Genomic DNA, 15,764 nt, shown 5'->3' with positions numbered 1-15,764 from the left:
TCCTGCTGTGCTCTCCCATAGTTACATCAGAGTAGTAATTCCAGAGCTCAAAGCCTAGAAATATGTTTGAGGACATAAGGAAAAGGAGATTAGCCTGCCAGCATTTTATTTAATATGAAAGTGTTGCTGTATGTGCTGGAAAACATGAGGTTGCATCTCGGAGTCTCCAATCACAGGAGCATGGAGAGTTAGCATTGGAGCACAGGAAGGAAAGACCCCTCTGATGGTACAGAGAGCGAAGGAGGATTGTGCCCCAGGCTGTGGCTGGCAGCGACCTCCTTGGGAGCTTAGGGTGGACTGCAACGATTGTTTGGGAAGGACTGATAGAAACACAACACACATTTTTGTAGGACTGATCGGACTTAACTGCCACTTGGGGAGGGGGTAACTGATTATCTAAGGCTAGAGGTGTCTTCCATACTCACAATGTCCTAATTTTAATTTTAGAATTGGCTTAAGAAATAGTTCAGATTTACCTGCATAATTTCTTGCCCCCTGGCTTCTAGTACATAAAATTCCTTCAATGGTGACAAACTAAATCTTTCTTTTTTAGCATGAATCCTGATAATTCATTTTTATTCTTTAGTAAGCTTAATATTTTAGAGCAATTTTAGATTCATAGCTTAATTGAGTAGAAAATTAGAAAATGCCGAACCACCCCTCCCCCTTCCCATGCATGCACAGCCTCCCTGCCATCACCTTCTGCTCCACCAGAGCCCTGCGTTCAATACTTAGACCATCAAGTGGTTACGGGCCAGCAGTGCAGCCTGTCACTCAACTCAGGCACAACTAGTCGACAAGGATAAACCACTGACACTGGATTCTTTCTTTTTTTTGTTAGATAGTGGGTAAGAATAGTAAGCACTCTGGGCCCTCGCCGTGGGGGATGATTTTCAGTTGTGTCCCCCCACCTCCCTGGTCTCCTGAGAGAGTAAGAGCTAGGTGAAGACTGGAGAGTCTGGATCCAGATTGCCCACTTTTCAAATTTAGCTACCCATTTACTAGCTTTATAATCTCTGTGCCTCTGTTTTCTTATCTCTAAATGGGCATAGAAATAATAGTACTTATCCATGAGGTTGTTGTGAAAGTTAGGTAAGTTAAGATGTGAATAGTGTTTACAAAGTGTAATTTTATAGTAAATGCTATGCCTGCCTCTTTCTCCTCAAGTATTATTGTAATTGCTAGTACTGTCTCTTGAGAGTTTTCATATGCATTCTGTTTGTCTCTTTGTCTTGGTAAATTCTCAGCTTTCCAACTTAAATTTAATTGTAACTTATACTGAAGAGCTCTCCTCTTCCTAATCTAACACAAACAGACACATATGCACACGGACACATGTGTGTGCACTTACATGTGCAAGCACACATGAGCATTCACTTGCGTGTGCGCACACACACACACACACACTGAAGTTGTGGGCCCTGGTGTGTGCTCACATCCTTAATGTTCTCTTTCTGAGCACTTTCTACACTATGATGTGGATTAATGCTCACTCGTTGCAGTCTGCCACAAAACTATAAGCTCCACGGGGGAAATACTATTTTATTTCCTGTTCTTAGTACAGTGCCCGGTGTAGTAAATGTCTAGTAAATACTGGCTGACTCAGTGACAGGAGGAAAGAGGCAGCTGAGGTCTGAACAGGATAAAGAGCTTACCTTTGAGAGGTAGGAAGATGCCCAAAGGAGATGTAGAGGCTATGTGTAGATTTTTGTTCTCTGAGGTTGTACGCACCTTTACTAAATAGAAATGTTGCCCTTGAGTCTGGCCTAGGACAACACCGCTGTGTGTAATTGAAAAACATTTAAAAATCCAACTAAGTTACAGAGGAATTTCATTATGTAAGGATGGTTAATTGAAGAGTCACTATAATCTAACTAGGAACTTTCCCATCTTTCAAAACTTAATTGAAGTATGGAACTTCCAAGCAATAGTCCATTGTACTTTCCAGTGTTCAGCAAAATAGGAGGATTTATCTCTGGTTACAAGGCGAGATAGTAGTTAGCAAACATATCAAGCTCAACATATTCATTAAAAAGCAATTTTGCTGAGCTGACACATCACCTGCCTGGTGCGAGAATAGATCAGCTGACCAGGTTGTGTAAGGTTTGGTGGCATTTCATTCAGGAACAAAAGTTTCTCTACTGAATGCTTTTCACATTTCAGTAGGAAAATCACACCTATTTTCCATTAAAAACGGCCATCCTTTCAGTTATTCTATTACTCTGGTCCTTGGACCACTGTGAGATCTGCCTTTCAGCTTGTCCTCAAGAAGGGATAATGGAACAGTTCAGTCAGATCATTGGAGGGAGGCAGACGATCTTTGTCTCTTCTCAACGCCGTGGAGCTGCAGGCTTTGCCTCCTAGAGGTTTGGTTCATAGGGTCAAATTTCCTTCTGTTGCAGGCAAAGCAGTAAAAAAATCCACCAGAAAAGACCATCAAAGTAACATTAAAAATAGCTCCAATTTTACAGAAGTTAAGTTCCTGCCAACATTTTCAATTTATCATGCAATTAAAAATGTTATTCAGCAGCACACAGGGGGGAAAAAAGAATGGAAAAAGATGAGATTTCTTTGGTATCATCAGCCCATCTCAATTGGCTCTAACTGTTAGAGTACAGATGGTTCGTTATATAGTCTGCCCTTGGCAATTGGGCTGAGGAGGTGGGGATGCTATTTCAAAGCGTGTGTGATAACAGGTGGAAATCTAACTTGTGAGTCTGTGTCTACGTTAATCATAGACTTCCTGTTGTTTGGAGCCTCTCACTGCTTCATTGTAGTGCTTAGACAGCCATGTTGGTATTAGTTTTAATGAACATTTAGCTTGAGTGTAGCTTTTCAGGTTTAATGTGTGATTCACCGGGAGGATAAGATAACTGATGGACAAATTGTCTCAAAAAAATAACAAAATATTGCCGCTCATGTCCAAAATAAGCTTTTAGACTATTTAGCACCACTGTGCCTCTGTTTTCTCATTTCAAAAATAGAGCTGATGCCTGGCTTGTGTGGCTAGGTGATCAGAGTGTTGGCCCACACTGAAGGGTCTGGGTTAGATTCCTGGTCAAGGGCATGTACTTGGCTTGCAGGTTCATTTCCGGCCCTGTCCTGGGCATGTAGGAGGCAAGCAATCGATGACACATGGATCTCTCTCTCTCTCTCCCCTTCCCCTTCCTCCTCCTCTGCTTTTCCCTCCGTTTCTCCCTCGCTCCATCCCTTCCTTCCACTTTCTCTAAAAATCAATGGGAAAAATATCCTCTTGTGAGGATTGGCAACAACAAAATAATAATAAAAAATAGAGCTGTTATTAGTTCTGATCACATAGGGGGATATTGTGACTATAAAATTAGATATTCAAACCCTGGAACAATTAGAATAGCTGTGATAGATTTAAATTAAAATGGTGCTTTAACAATGTATCATTGTGGAACTAGAACTGTGCCCGCTTCTTTGTCTCATTTTCTCCTCTCCCCAGTCTCACTGCTGCACTGAGTTGGGTTTCCTCAAGGCCACCCGTGGCCTCCATCTTAACCGGGTCAGTGCTTGCTTTTCTGTGTTCATCTCACTTGATCTGTCAGCAGCTATTGTTTTTATCTTCCCCTGATGTTCTCCGAGTCTTCTCAAGCGCTCTCTGAAGTGTCTCAAGGTTTGGTCTTGAGATCTTTCCTGTGCTCACTCCATAGATTCTCTGCAGGTGATCTCAGCTGGGACCAAGCTCAGCTTAGTGCCTGGGTGCAGATGACCTCCAGATCTGGGTCTCCTGCCCACATTTCACTATTCTCCCTGACCTCTTCCAGCATCCTGCCCCCACCCCCATCCGGCCATTCTTTACTGCATGTTTTTTTATGTTCCTTGTAATACTCCATAAGTACATGTCTTGTTAAATTTCTACACTTGCCTCAGCATACCCAGAATGCAAGCTTTACTCATTAGTGCATTCCAGTGCCGAGGACAGTGCTTGGCTGGAAGAGGCACTTAAGAAATATACCATGAAGGCGGCCTCTAGCCTCAATATCTCCAAATGTGTTATTTGTAGGAACAAGCCTACTTATTTGAGAAGCCCTAGTGGGAGTGGGAGTCCTGTAAACAGAACAGGAGTCCTGTGATTTGTCTTCACACATGTTTAAAGATAATAAAACTCCCGAATGGGTAGAGAACATTACTTGTCATTGATCCAAGTAGAAGTATATACTCAGTTTTTATTACTGTTTCTTTTCTGTCTTGGGGCTACTTAGTGCTTCTATTTGCACTTAATAATATTAGCGTTAGATGCCACTTTCATTCCCATTAGTTTAATGAGTGGCATTTCTGTAGCTTTGACATAAAATCAGCCTGTAAAGCTCCACCCACTTGAGAATTGACTTCTCTAAGTGGTTTGCTTTAGGTATAAAGATGGAAGCACTGACATCTGGGAAACCTGGGCTCTGATACTGACCTGACCTGTATTTTTGGAGTTCTTCTCTCTAATGGGTTTTTGGTGACTGGGGTTGTGAATACTTCATGATTTTGTATGTAATTAATCTGTTTGGAAGTACCTTGCTTTAAGGCCGGGGTGGGTGCAATACACAGAAATCCATACATGAAACCTATATGTTCATCTTGATCAATGTCACACCAACTAATATAATGAATAAAGTTAAAAAGTAAATTATATATAAAAAAAGATAGGGGTGGGGAACGTCCAGTCTGTGGGCCATACAAGGCGCTGGAAATCATTTGGTCTTGCCCTGCCAAGGCATTAGGAGTGAATTAACTAAATGTTTGACCAAATATAGCAGGGTAATTTCTGGCCCTCAAATGGTGTTATAAATATCCAAATGGCCCTTGGCAGAAAAAAAAGTTCCCACTCCTGAAATAGGTTAACTATGAATTGATTTTTCTTTTTACAGAAGGATATATAATAGGAGTCTCTTAAATAGCAAGCTGCTCTATAATGGAGCATTTAAAGCAAGATTTAAATTGCGCACACATTTTCAGGGACATTTTGGCTGAAATTAGGTACAGCAATTTTATACTCATACCACATATTTGTTCCACAGCCTTAAATATTAGAAAGCTTGTAAAGCTTTATGTCCTGAAATTTGATTAGAAAATTCTTTGTAGTCTTTTCAATTTTGCTTGATGACTTGTTAATAACAATATGCAAGGGACATGAAAAAATGCATGCTCTTTTTCTTCTGAAAGTTGCATATAAATATTTCAAAATAACCTTCATCTTTCATAATTATCTCTTCTGTTGTAGGTTCTAAAATAGTGTGTAAAATTAATTCTCCTTCCTCTTGTATATTTATATCCTTACTTTTAAAAAGACTGATCTTAACTTATATGTAAGATTTGTCCTATAATGAAATTATAACACAGTTTTTATAAATGCCAACTTCTTTATCTGTTCCTAAGTAGTAGTATTAAATATACTCTCCTCATGTTATGCACAGACCAGTGCATTGTTTCAAACTGTTTAGGAAATAAGAATATTCTTATGCCAAGATTGTTATTGAGTGTACCATCTCATAGCCTTACTCTATGCAATGTAAATGTTTTACTTTAAAAAGTTCTTTGTGGATTTAATTTACATAAAGTGGATTTATTTTTCTGCATAACCCAGCTCATTCAACACCCTCTGTAGCCATGGTAGCTGAAGCAGGTGGGGGAGCCTGAGGTCAGGGGACAGCAGATCCCGAGAGTGATGAGGAGCTGCTGCAGAGCCTCGGCGAGGCCTGAGAGGAACCTCACTTTGAGAAATAGCCTTGGTTAGCGAGCAGAACTAGCTGATGACAAATAATCTTATTCTTTTTTTAATAAAAATTTTGTTCTACTAATTGTCATTCATTCATACAGAAAGAAGGAATGCTTTAAAATAAGATACATATTTGAGTTTTAAAAATTGTACATATGCATTTTTCTTTATAATTCAAGTAATAGTTATTTTGGAAAAAACACACACCAAAGTATGAAAAAAATAACAGCAAAAACTTGTAACAACAAAATATAACAGAAAATTCTAAAAGCTTCTTTGTTATTTTTCATTATTTGGCTCACATTAATGTCTTAATAAGAAAGAAAAAAACAGTTTTGCTCATTTTTTAGTCTTTTGGATCATGAGAAATTAAATTTTTGGCAGTTTGAGTACTTGATAGGATGTAACTAATTATTATTGAGCTTTTTAAGAAAATAGGACAACAAACACTTATGGTTTATAGTGAGAGACATTAAAAACTGATGAGGATGCTACATAAGTTTATCATTGTTTCAGTAAGACACGTTTCAGAAAGTAATGTTACATTTACTAATAGAAATGATCTTATCTGAAGTGATGTTATAAAAATTCAGAATAAATTGATGTAAACATGTATGTAATATGATGTCTAGAAAGTAAAACAGTAGGTTTTAATGGTAGAGAGTGCTTTAGAACTCAAAACTAGTGCTTGCAAATTCACTTTTCAGTCATGGATCCTGTCTTCAGTTTAAGTCTTATTTCACAGTTCAGCATAGAAAACGGATTAAACCGGAGATGGTTGATCTAAGTGGGGTTGTGGGCCCTGAGACCCAGCTGCTTAAATGCCCACATCATCGTCCCCTTTTCCCTTCTTCTGTGTGGCACCTAAGGCACCATTATAAAACCAAATACTCATTTGGGACAGAGATGACATTGCACTTTTGTAGGGATATGATAGAGTAGTCAATAATGGGTGCTGAGACCATTGATTCTTCATAAACAAAACAATACATTGACTTTGAACCTTATGTCATTTAGGAAAATAAATTTTTGATGGGTTGAGAACTTAAATTGAAAGGCAAAACCTATTGACAAGTGTTCTTCATAGCAGAATAACAAAAACCTGGAAACAACTCAAATACCTAGGTCAAGAGGAGAATGGATTTGTAAATTGTGGTATAGCCATACAGTGGAATGCTATGTAGCAATGAAAATAAATGAACTATACTAAGCCTTCACTTGGTTGAATCTCAAAGGCACATGTATAATCTAACTTCATCTGTATGCAGGCCAGAAACAACTGAATAGTTGTCTTTTTTAGTCATGTACATCCTCATGTGTTCGGAGTGTGAAGAAGGCAAGGTGGGAGCATAAATATGAATCTCAGGTGGGAGATCACACCTGGAGAGAATGGAGGAGGATAGACAGAGAGAGGAGCACAGGGGCTTTGAGGATTATGGTACTGTTTTGTTACGCTAAGTGGTGGAAATACTGTTTTTTTGTTTTATTATTTTTAAAACTGTGCAAATATCATATACACTCATATACATTTTATAACAAAAAAATAGAAATATAATCAGCTTTAAAAAATGTTAAGTCTTTAAACATAAAACCATACCTGTAGTGTAATATTTCCATGTAGAGGTCTAAACCACATTTGGAGTTGTCTGTGACACGTGATTGGTTGTTTGGCCTGCCCTGTTCCACTGGAACCCCTCCTGTGCCTCAGATTGTTGATGTAACTAGCACTGTGCCTAAGGTCGTTCATGAGAAGACAGCTTCAGGACAGGGGGGCTCCCTCCCCACTTGACTGTTTCTTCCTCTCCCTCATCTTCCCTCAGGGTGTCAGAACCTAGCATTAAGGGAAGCCAGCAGTTATTAGACTATTGTCGCCTCACCTAGGTTTTCTAGGGCTTTCTGTTTATTTATTGAATCTATTCAGATCTCTGATGATTATTTCACCAGGCCTTTAGGATACAATAACTAACAGAACCCTTTGAAGGCCGAAAGGGAGAAAGGGAACATGACTGTGTCCCAGAAACTGGCACTTGTCCCCCACATTTGTTTTCCCTTCCTGTGCATTAATAGAGGCTCTGATTTTCAGCCAGACACATGGACATCCAAAATGTAAACATTTTTAAGCTTTCCTGGCAGCCACCCATGCATGTAATTTAATTCTTACCAGTAGGAAGTGAGTGAATTTGATGTGTGCAACTTCACATTCACTGCAACTTACATTTAAAGGGAAGGTATAGGCTCTCTTTCCTTCCCCACCCAGTGCAAGGATGAGGATGTTCACACACACAGTATGATGGAGTGTGGTGATGCGCCATCCCAGACCATGCAGGTGAGATGGCACCCTGTGGTGGCAGAGCAAGGAGATAGAAAGAGCCTGGGCTTCTCATATGTGGGGTGTCTGTCACACCTCTGATGAACAGAGCCACTGTCCCATCCCAGACTTCTCCATGAGACAGGAATAAACTGTCTCAAGTCACTAGTATTTTGGTTCTCTGTTCCTTTTAGCCTTACTTTTAGATATCCTAATTAATTCAACATGCAAACAAGTGATCACAGCACAGTGGTCCCCATTGTGCTGGAGTTGTATATGTGTAACCAAGATGTGTATACAAGAGCTGGGAAAGGCAGGGAGGAGTTCATAAGTACTTAAGTTTCAAGCTGCTTATAAAGGATGAAGCAGGGGTGGGCATGGCAGGGGTAAACGTATGAAAATGAGGCTAGCTTTTCTCGTTTCATAACATGAACCGGTTATAATATTTTCTAATAATTGAGTCATTTTATGTTTCTAGATCTCCACTGATTACAATCTTACTTTCAGGATAGAAAGAACACTAAAGGTGCTGTGAATGACTTTGGCCATTATCATTATAACAATAAGAGATTAAGAATTGGTAGGAACCTCTGGTGTACTAGTGTGATAGAAAAAGAAAAGTCATTATTATACTTGAGCAAAAGCTAAGTGTAATCACACACTGGATTTTCTGAATGGTGGTCAAGTGGTATAGCCATGCCACTGTATTATTGAAAGTCCCCTCGGAAAAACAACTTTGCTTTAAGTGCAGTTACTGTGGTGTAATGTATCAGACTGCCTATGGTAGATCGGGCTGAAGATCTTCACGGGCTGGGTCATGAAGGATCAGCCTAATCTAACACCAAGGTAGCTTGTTCACCTTGAACTGGGAGTGGCAGCTGGTTCTGTATGAAGGTTGCAGAGTTCTGTGAGCTCACATCTATTTCCAGCTTCGAGTTTTGGTGTGGGTGAAAATATACACCAGGTTACTTTTGGCTTCAAAACAATTTTAAACTTGAAAAGCCCACATTACAGTAATATATGATAGTAGGTATGACTGCTACGTGAATACAGCATATGCCAAAAGTAGCTTTACAGCTGTGAGTACACAAAACAGAGTTTATTCTTTTATTATTAACTATTGTATTATTTTCCATGTGAACAACTGCAAACCCACTTTGTCCCACCCTGTATTGTAATAGTCAAAATATAGGATGTTCATTCCTAGAACTGTGATGACATCTGCTGAATTGCAGCCAGTTCATTTGCATATTCATGCCCACTTAGCTCAAAGAAGTCACTGCTTATTTGTACATTAATGTCTGATTTCAGCCCCAGTTAACTAATTTACATATCTCTGTTCACTTGGTTAGTGTTGTTCATATGTGGAATATTGGTGCGGCTATTTGTGCTTTGAGTCGCTTGGGGAAGCATCATAGTTTAGTGGAAGGACAACCTATTACATATCCTGCTTTTACTAGGCAAGTCACTTTACCTTTCTGATCCTCAAGTCACTCATTTGTATAATTAAGTTAGCAACACTTATCCTGCCTATTTCTTAGGGCTGTTGGGAGTATCCATTGAGATGTTGTAGGTGACAACATAACAGTCAACATTTTTAGGCCAGTTTTATTCTAGATCCTGCTTCCGGGACGCTCACTATGGGAGAGTTCTAGGAGCAAGGAAGACAAGACTTGCCAACAGATAGTTTTAATGAATGTTATGAGTACTTTGTGGAGCATGGAGGAGAAAGCACTTAACGTTCCCAGGGGAAGGCATACACCTTGAAGGTGTTTCAAAGGCGGAATCTTTATACTGAACTTGGAAAGATGAGATAACCAGACTGAGCAGGGCAAGGGCAGTCACTGCAAAGTGGGAGAGGTTGTAAAACAACACATACAGATGGGTGAGAGCATCGTGGAATTGTAGGTGTTTTGTTGTGGTTGAAGCACAGAGTGTACGGGGAGGATTGGACCTAGACAAGGGAGACAGGTGGGCAGATCTCAAAGGACCTGGTACAACAGCAAGAAGGCATGGTTTTGGTCCTGTGGGTAAGATGGAGTCTGTAAGAGTAAAGCAGGAGAGTGACATAATCAGATCTGCCCTTTAAAATATTCTGGTGACTGTGAGGATGTATTGAGGACAGTGAGGTTGCCGTCAAGGAGGCAAGTGGTGGTGTTTTTTCAGGTGAGAGCTTATAGAAGATTTTACCAGCCTCTTAGAAAGGTAGTAGCCGTGAGAATGGAGAGGTGGGAATAAACCCAAAAGCTAACTGGTAGAATCAGTTGGACATGGTGACTCATTCTGTGCGGAGTTTGAGCTAGAGATGGGGATTTGGCTGACTCCCACTTTTCCAATGGGGTGGCTTGGGTAGATATTTTTAGTTTTGTTTAGGTCTTTCCAATCTAATATAACTGTATGTAATCTACCTAATCTAATCTACTGTCAACTCCCTCCTGTTTAGCAGTTCTTGATTACCTGTCACTATTTCCCTTCCTAAGTCCAGAGTGTTGGAGTTACTGTTTTCTTCCCTCCTTCTAGCTAAAAATTGCAAATACTGCCTTCTCTTTTCTAGACTTTGGTTGCTTTATTGGTTTTAGTCCCTTATTTTATTCTCTGAAGAATATGAATTCTTCCATTTTTATTCCGAGATGTATTCAGTATTTTTATTATTATTAAAATCAAGTTGCCATCCATCTTTCTTAATAGTTTGCTCTTTGATTTCATGCGAGCCACTCAACCAGTTTTCTGTTATGAAGAGAAATTACATGATTTCTGTGACTCTGATTCAGTCCAGAGCTCTAGCTTCTTGAGTCTCAGTTATTTGGTCACTATCTTGTCCTATTTGAGCCTGAGAACTAGTTAGAGGTTCAGAGTGTGGTCTCTGCTGTCAGGCTTACTACCTGCATGAATTTGGGCAACTCCTTTGTGCATGAGTTTTATTTTCTAGGACCCTAGTGAGGAAGAAATGAGTAAAAACGTGTAACATGTTTAGAGCTGTGCCTGGCACATAGTGAGTACTGAGTAAATGTTAACTGTTGCTAATTTATCTGAGACCTTGCAGCACCTAGCAACATTCTCCACACATCGGAGACCCTCAGTACATTTTTGTAAATTAGTGAATAAATAAATATGCTAATGGACAAATAAGTTCAAGTAGACTCTCCTAGAATGGTCTTTAGAAACTTTTTTTTGACCTCTGTTTTCTTCTTTAACAGAAGTCCTTCAGTTAGATATTGATTAAAGGTTTAGCTCAGTGATCCTCCCAATCTCATGATGTTAAGTGAGTGGCATTCTTTGTGATGGTCTGGGTGGGATTCACAGGTCTCTCTAACCAAGTGGGCAGCACTGAGTGGCTCTCTAGTGATCTGCACTTTCCACTTAATATCCACACTAGAGATGAATATTTAGGGCCGGAATGAACATGGCCATTTCTCTTCAAATTGTTTTGATCTTCAATGTCACTAACTCAGAATTTTACTCCACAAATAATTTAAATGATTATACTATAATGCCCAAGGGGAATAATTAACTCAATTTTAGGTGGTGTTTGTTTAGTTGTTAGACATAATTATTTCATTTTACACTTTGAGATTTGAAATTTATGTAATATACATTGTGTAAACAGAAATTGTCTCTAACACATGAACTTTTAATTCCCTACGAACTGAATCCTTTCCCTCTCTTCTCCCCTTTTTCTACTCCCTTATTTTTTTATTTCACTTTATATTGATGTGGAATATACCGACAGTAAGTGTGTAAAATACTCTTAAATGTACAGCTAAATTTTTGCCTGTCTTTTAACCTATGTAACCAGCAACCTGCAGGTTTTTCATGTCACTGTCCACTCACTTCCATCCCCCACACCAATGTAGCCACTATTGTGATTTCCAATGCTATCACTATTAATAGTTTTGTCTGTTCTTTAACTCTACATAAATAGAATTATACAATGTGTATGTATCTAGTTCTTTTGCTGAACATATCTGTGAGATTCATGATATCTGTGATATTCCTTCATTTTTTTTATGTATCAGGTTGTTTTTATTGCTATGTAGTATTCCATTGTATGATCATCAGCAATTTATTCCTTCCCTGCTAATAGAAATTTATTATTTCCACTTTGGGGCTATTATAAATTAATGTGTTGTGAACAATTTTGTACACATGCACTCACTGCTCTTGGGATAGACCTCAGAGTGGAATTGCTGGGTCACGAGAAACATGTGTTTAGCTTTAGAAGGTACTAACAGGCACTTTAAACTTACAGAATTAATGAGAAATTTCATGAGAGTTCAATTGTTCTATAGTCTCAATAACATGATTTTTATCAGCCTAAGTTTTCATTATTCTGGTGGATGTGCAGTCTACCTTATTAAAAACAAAACAAAACTCTCTAAGCTTTCCCTTCTTCTGCCTCTGCCTCTCCCTTCAGTCTGCAGGAATTCTGGGTATGATTATTTAGTTGAAGGCTATATCCCAGTCCACTGGTTTACACAGTGCAGCTTTTCATGGTGAATGAGCTTCTGTTCTTCCTAGGATGTCCTGATGTGTATGTTCAGTTTACCCAGAGTTCTGGGGTAGCCTTCCTTGCTAGAAATCACCAACTAATATGTTAGCACTTCCAAGGTGGAATATAAAGATATCTCCTTTCTTCCCTCTTTGATATTTTTTGGTCAGTGACTTTCTGTTTTGAATGATATCATTCTTATTCCCACTAGTGTGAGGCAGAACTGTTAAATGACCCAAATGATCCATGACCTTTATAATTCCTCCCTTGGTGTGTGGGCCAGATCTGTTAATATGATGTACTATCTATCACTCTCAGGATTAGCTTACATGATCTGGAAACCATGATGGGAGTTTGCAGATGTGATTAAAGTCCCTAATGATTTGTCTTTGACTTAATTAAAAGGGAGATTATCGTTGGTGGGCCTGACTTAATCAAGTGAGACCAGGCAGTAGCAGATGCTAGTCTCGAAGAAGCAGTTCTTGTGAGAAGAGTGGGCCATGTGGCAAGGACTGAGAGTGGTTTCTAGGAGATCAGAGTGGCCCCTATTAAATGGCCAGCAGGAAAGCCAGGGCCTCCGTCTTACAACCACAGGGAAGGAATTCTGCCGAGAACCTGAGCGAACTAGGAAGAGGCCCTTGGCTGACACTTTGATCTCAGGCTAGTGAGACCCTAAGCACAATACCCTGCTAACCCATGCCTGGACTTCTGACCCACAGTATTTGTGAGGTAAATACCTTTGTGTTGTTTTAAGATGCCACATTTGTGTTAATTTGTTACATATCAACAGGAAACCCAATCTGAATACTTTATGATTTTTCCTTTGAGACGTTCAGATATTCCCTCAGACTTTGGCTAGAAGTTGCCAGACTAGTCTCTTACAGTGCGCAAGGCCAGAACCACCTTTTCCCTCCTACCCCACATGTAGTCCAGTTGTCAATCTTACAGTTACTCAGTGTCCTTCCAGTTAGTTCTCTGTCACCATGTGGGAGGCTGGGAGGTGCTTTGAGAGAGACTAGAGGTCCAGGAGGCTTTCTGTGTTTCTGTGAATTTTAAATAATAGTTTTTAAAATGTTAATAATTTCTGTCTTATATAATAAAGAGGCAATATGCAAATTGACCGTAACTCTAACACACAAGATGGCCGCCCCCGTGTGGTCAAAGATGGCCAGCAGGGGAGGACAGTTGGGAGGGTCCAGGCCTGCAGGGGAGGGCAGTGGGGGCGACTAGGCTGTCAGGGGAGGTCAGTGGGGGTGACCAGGCCTGCAAGAGAGGGAAGTTAGGGGTGACCAGGTCAGCAGAGGAGGACAGTTGGGGGTGACCAGTCCTGTAGGGGAGGGCAGTTGGGGGCGACAAGGCCTGCAGGGGAGGGTAGTTGGGAGCGACCAGGCCTGCAGGGGCAGGCAGTTGGGGGCGACCAGGCCTGCAAGAGAGGGAAGTTAGGGGTGACCGGGCCAGCAGAGGAGGGCAGTTGGGGGCAACCAGGCCTGCAGGGGAGGGCAGTTGGGGGTGACCAGACTGGCAAGAGAGGGCAGTTAGCGGCGACCAGACCATCAGGGGAGGGCAGTTAGAGGTGACCAGGCTGACAGGGGAGGGCAGTTAGGGGCCATCCGGCCAGCAGGGGAGTAGTTAGGCATCGATCAGACTGGCAGGGGAGTGGTTAGGGTGTGATCAGGTTGCAGGCAGAAACGGTTAGGGGCAATTAGGCAGGCAGGCAGGTGAGCGGTTGGGAGCCAGCAGTCCTGGATTGTGAGAGGAATATCCGACTGCCCGTTTAGGTCCGATCCCACCCGATGGGCCTAAACGGGCAGTCGGACATCCCTCAAAGGATCCCAAATTGGAGAGGGTGCAGGCTGGGCTGAGGGACACACACCACTTCCCCGCTCTGTGCATGAATTTCGTGCACCGGGCCTCTAGTATGTAATAAAAAGTATTGTCATCAGTGACCCTCTGAGGCAAGCAGTACAGATTTTGTGATCTCTCTGGGCTGGGTCTTAGGCACCAACACCGAACAAGTCTAAAATCACACTCATATCTTGCCTTTTCCCTACCCCCAAACCTGCTCTTCTTTGAGTGTACTGTGTTAAATGACTGTGTTAAAGGGCATTAAATGACATTGTTGACTTACCAACTGCTAAACCTAGAAGTCTTCCTTGTCTCCCACTTTTGCTTTGCACAATTACTCTATCACCAGATCCTTCTGATACTGTCTCCCAACCCATCTACTGTTGCAGCCTGTCTACTGTTTCTTTTTCAAATGTCTCCTGCCCCCTCCAGGTTCTTACTCCCCTCTCCTCTTGGTTGTTCCTGCCTATGTCTTGAATCCTTCAAACCATTCATTATACTGGAACCAGAGTGATGTAAAAGTATTTTGTGATTTCTTGTGTCCCTTTTATACCAAGCCCCATGTCCTTAACATGCATGATAGGGCTCTGCATGATTTGGCCACCACTGACATGCAACTTCTCCTTGGCCCCTTTCTCACCATAGCCATGTTGGGCTTCCCAGAACATGCCATTCTCATTCAGGCCTCGAGACCTTCTTACCTGGTATATCCAAAAGCAGAGTCCTACTGAGCAATAAAAAGATGCAAACTACTGATATACACAACAAACTGGATGAATGTCAAAATCACCACCTTGCCCCCATTTTCTCTGCTTAAAAGACGACTTTGTATAATGCTTATTAAGTACTTACCAGTGTCATTCAGTGTTCTAAACAATTTTACATTGGTATCTTCTTTTATCCTCTTAACTAGTACTTCCTTAGAAAAGCTTTTACGATTTTGTTTATTTGTTTAAATTACCCCCAGACTATGTTAGCTTTAATGTTTGTATCACATGGGATACTTAAAATTACAGTGGGGCCTTGGCTTACGAGTGTCCTGCCTAACGAGTTTTTCGAGATACGAGCTGTCTCTCGGACGATTTTTTGCTTTGAGTTGTGAGCTAAAATTCGGGTTACGAGCCAGCTTCAGATACCCCACCGCTAGTTGGCGCAGCGAACGTCACAGTGAATGCCACATCTGCCCAGCATCACGTGTCTCACTCGTTCACTTTAAGGTTTGACATACGAGTAATTTGAGTTACGAGCTCCGTCATGGAATGAATTAAACTCGTAAGTCAAGGCCCCACTGTATTCAGTTAATTATTTGTTGTTGTTGGTTTAAAACGTGTATTTGTTATTTATTTTATGTTCCGCGTAGGCAGGAGTTTACTTGTATATAAACGCAGTTG

At 40.8% G+C, this 15,764-nt stretch overlaps 1 protein-coding gene across 4 annotated transcripts in view; it reads left to right on the top strand.

Annotated features, from left to right (window-relative positions):
* The window catches only part of EXOC4 (exocyst complex component 4), a 758,369-nt gene that overhangs the window by 226,939 nt on the left and 515,666 nt on the right, over window positions 1-15,764 (top strand). The gene's annotated exons all lie outside the window — the stretch shown is intronic.

Source organism: Myotis myotis, unplaced genomic scaffold (assembly GCF_014108235.1).
Source record: "Myotis myotis isolate mMyoMyo1 unplaced genomic scaffold, mMyoMyo1.p scaffold_m19_p_11, whole genome shotgun sequence".
Classification (NCBI taxonomy): Eukaryota; Metazoa; Chordata; class Mammalia; order Chiroptera; family Vespertilionidae; genus Myotis; species Myotis myotis.
The sequence above is the reverse complement of the archived record's forward strand: the minus strand, read 5'-3'. Positions and strand labels throughout refer to the sequence as shown.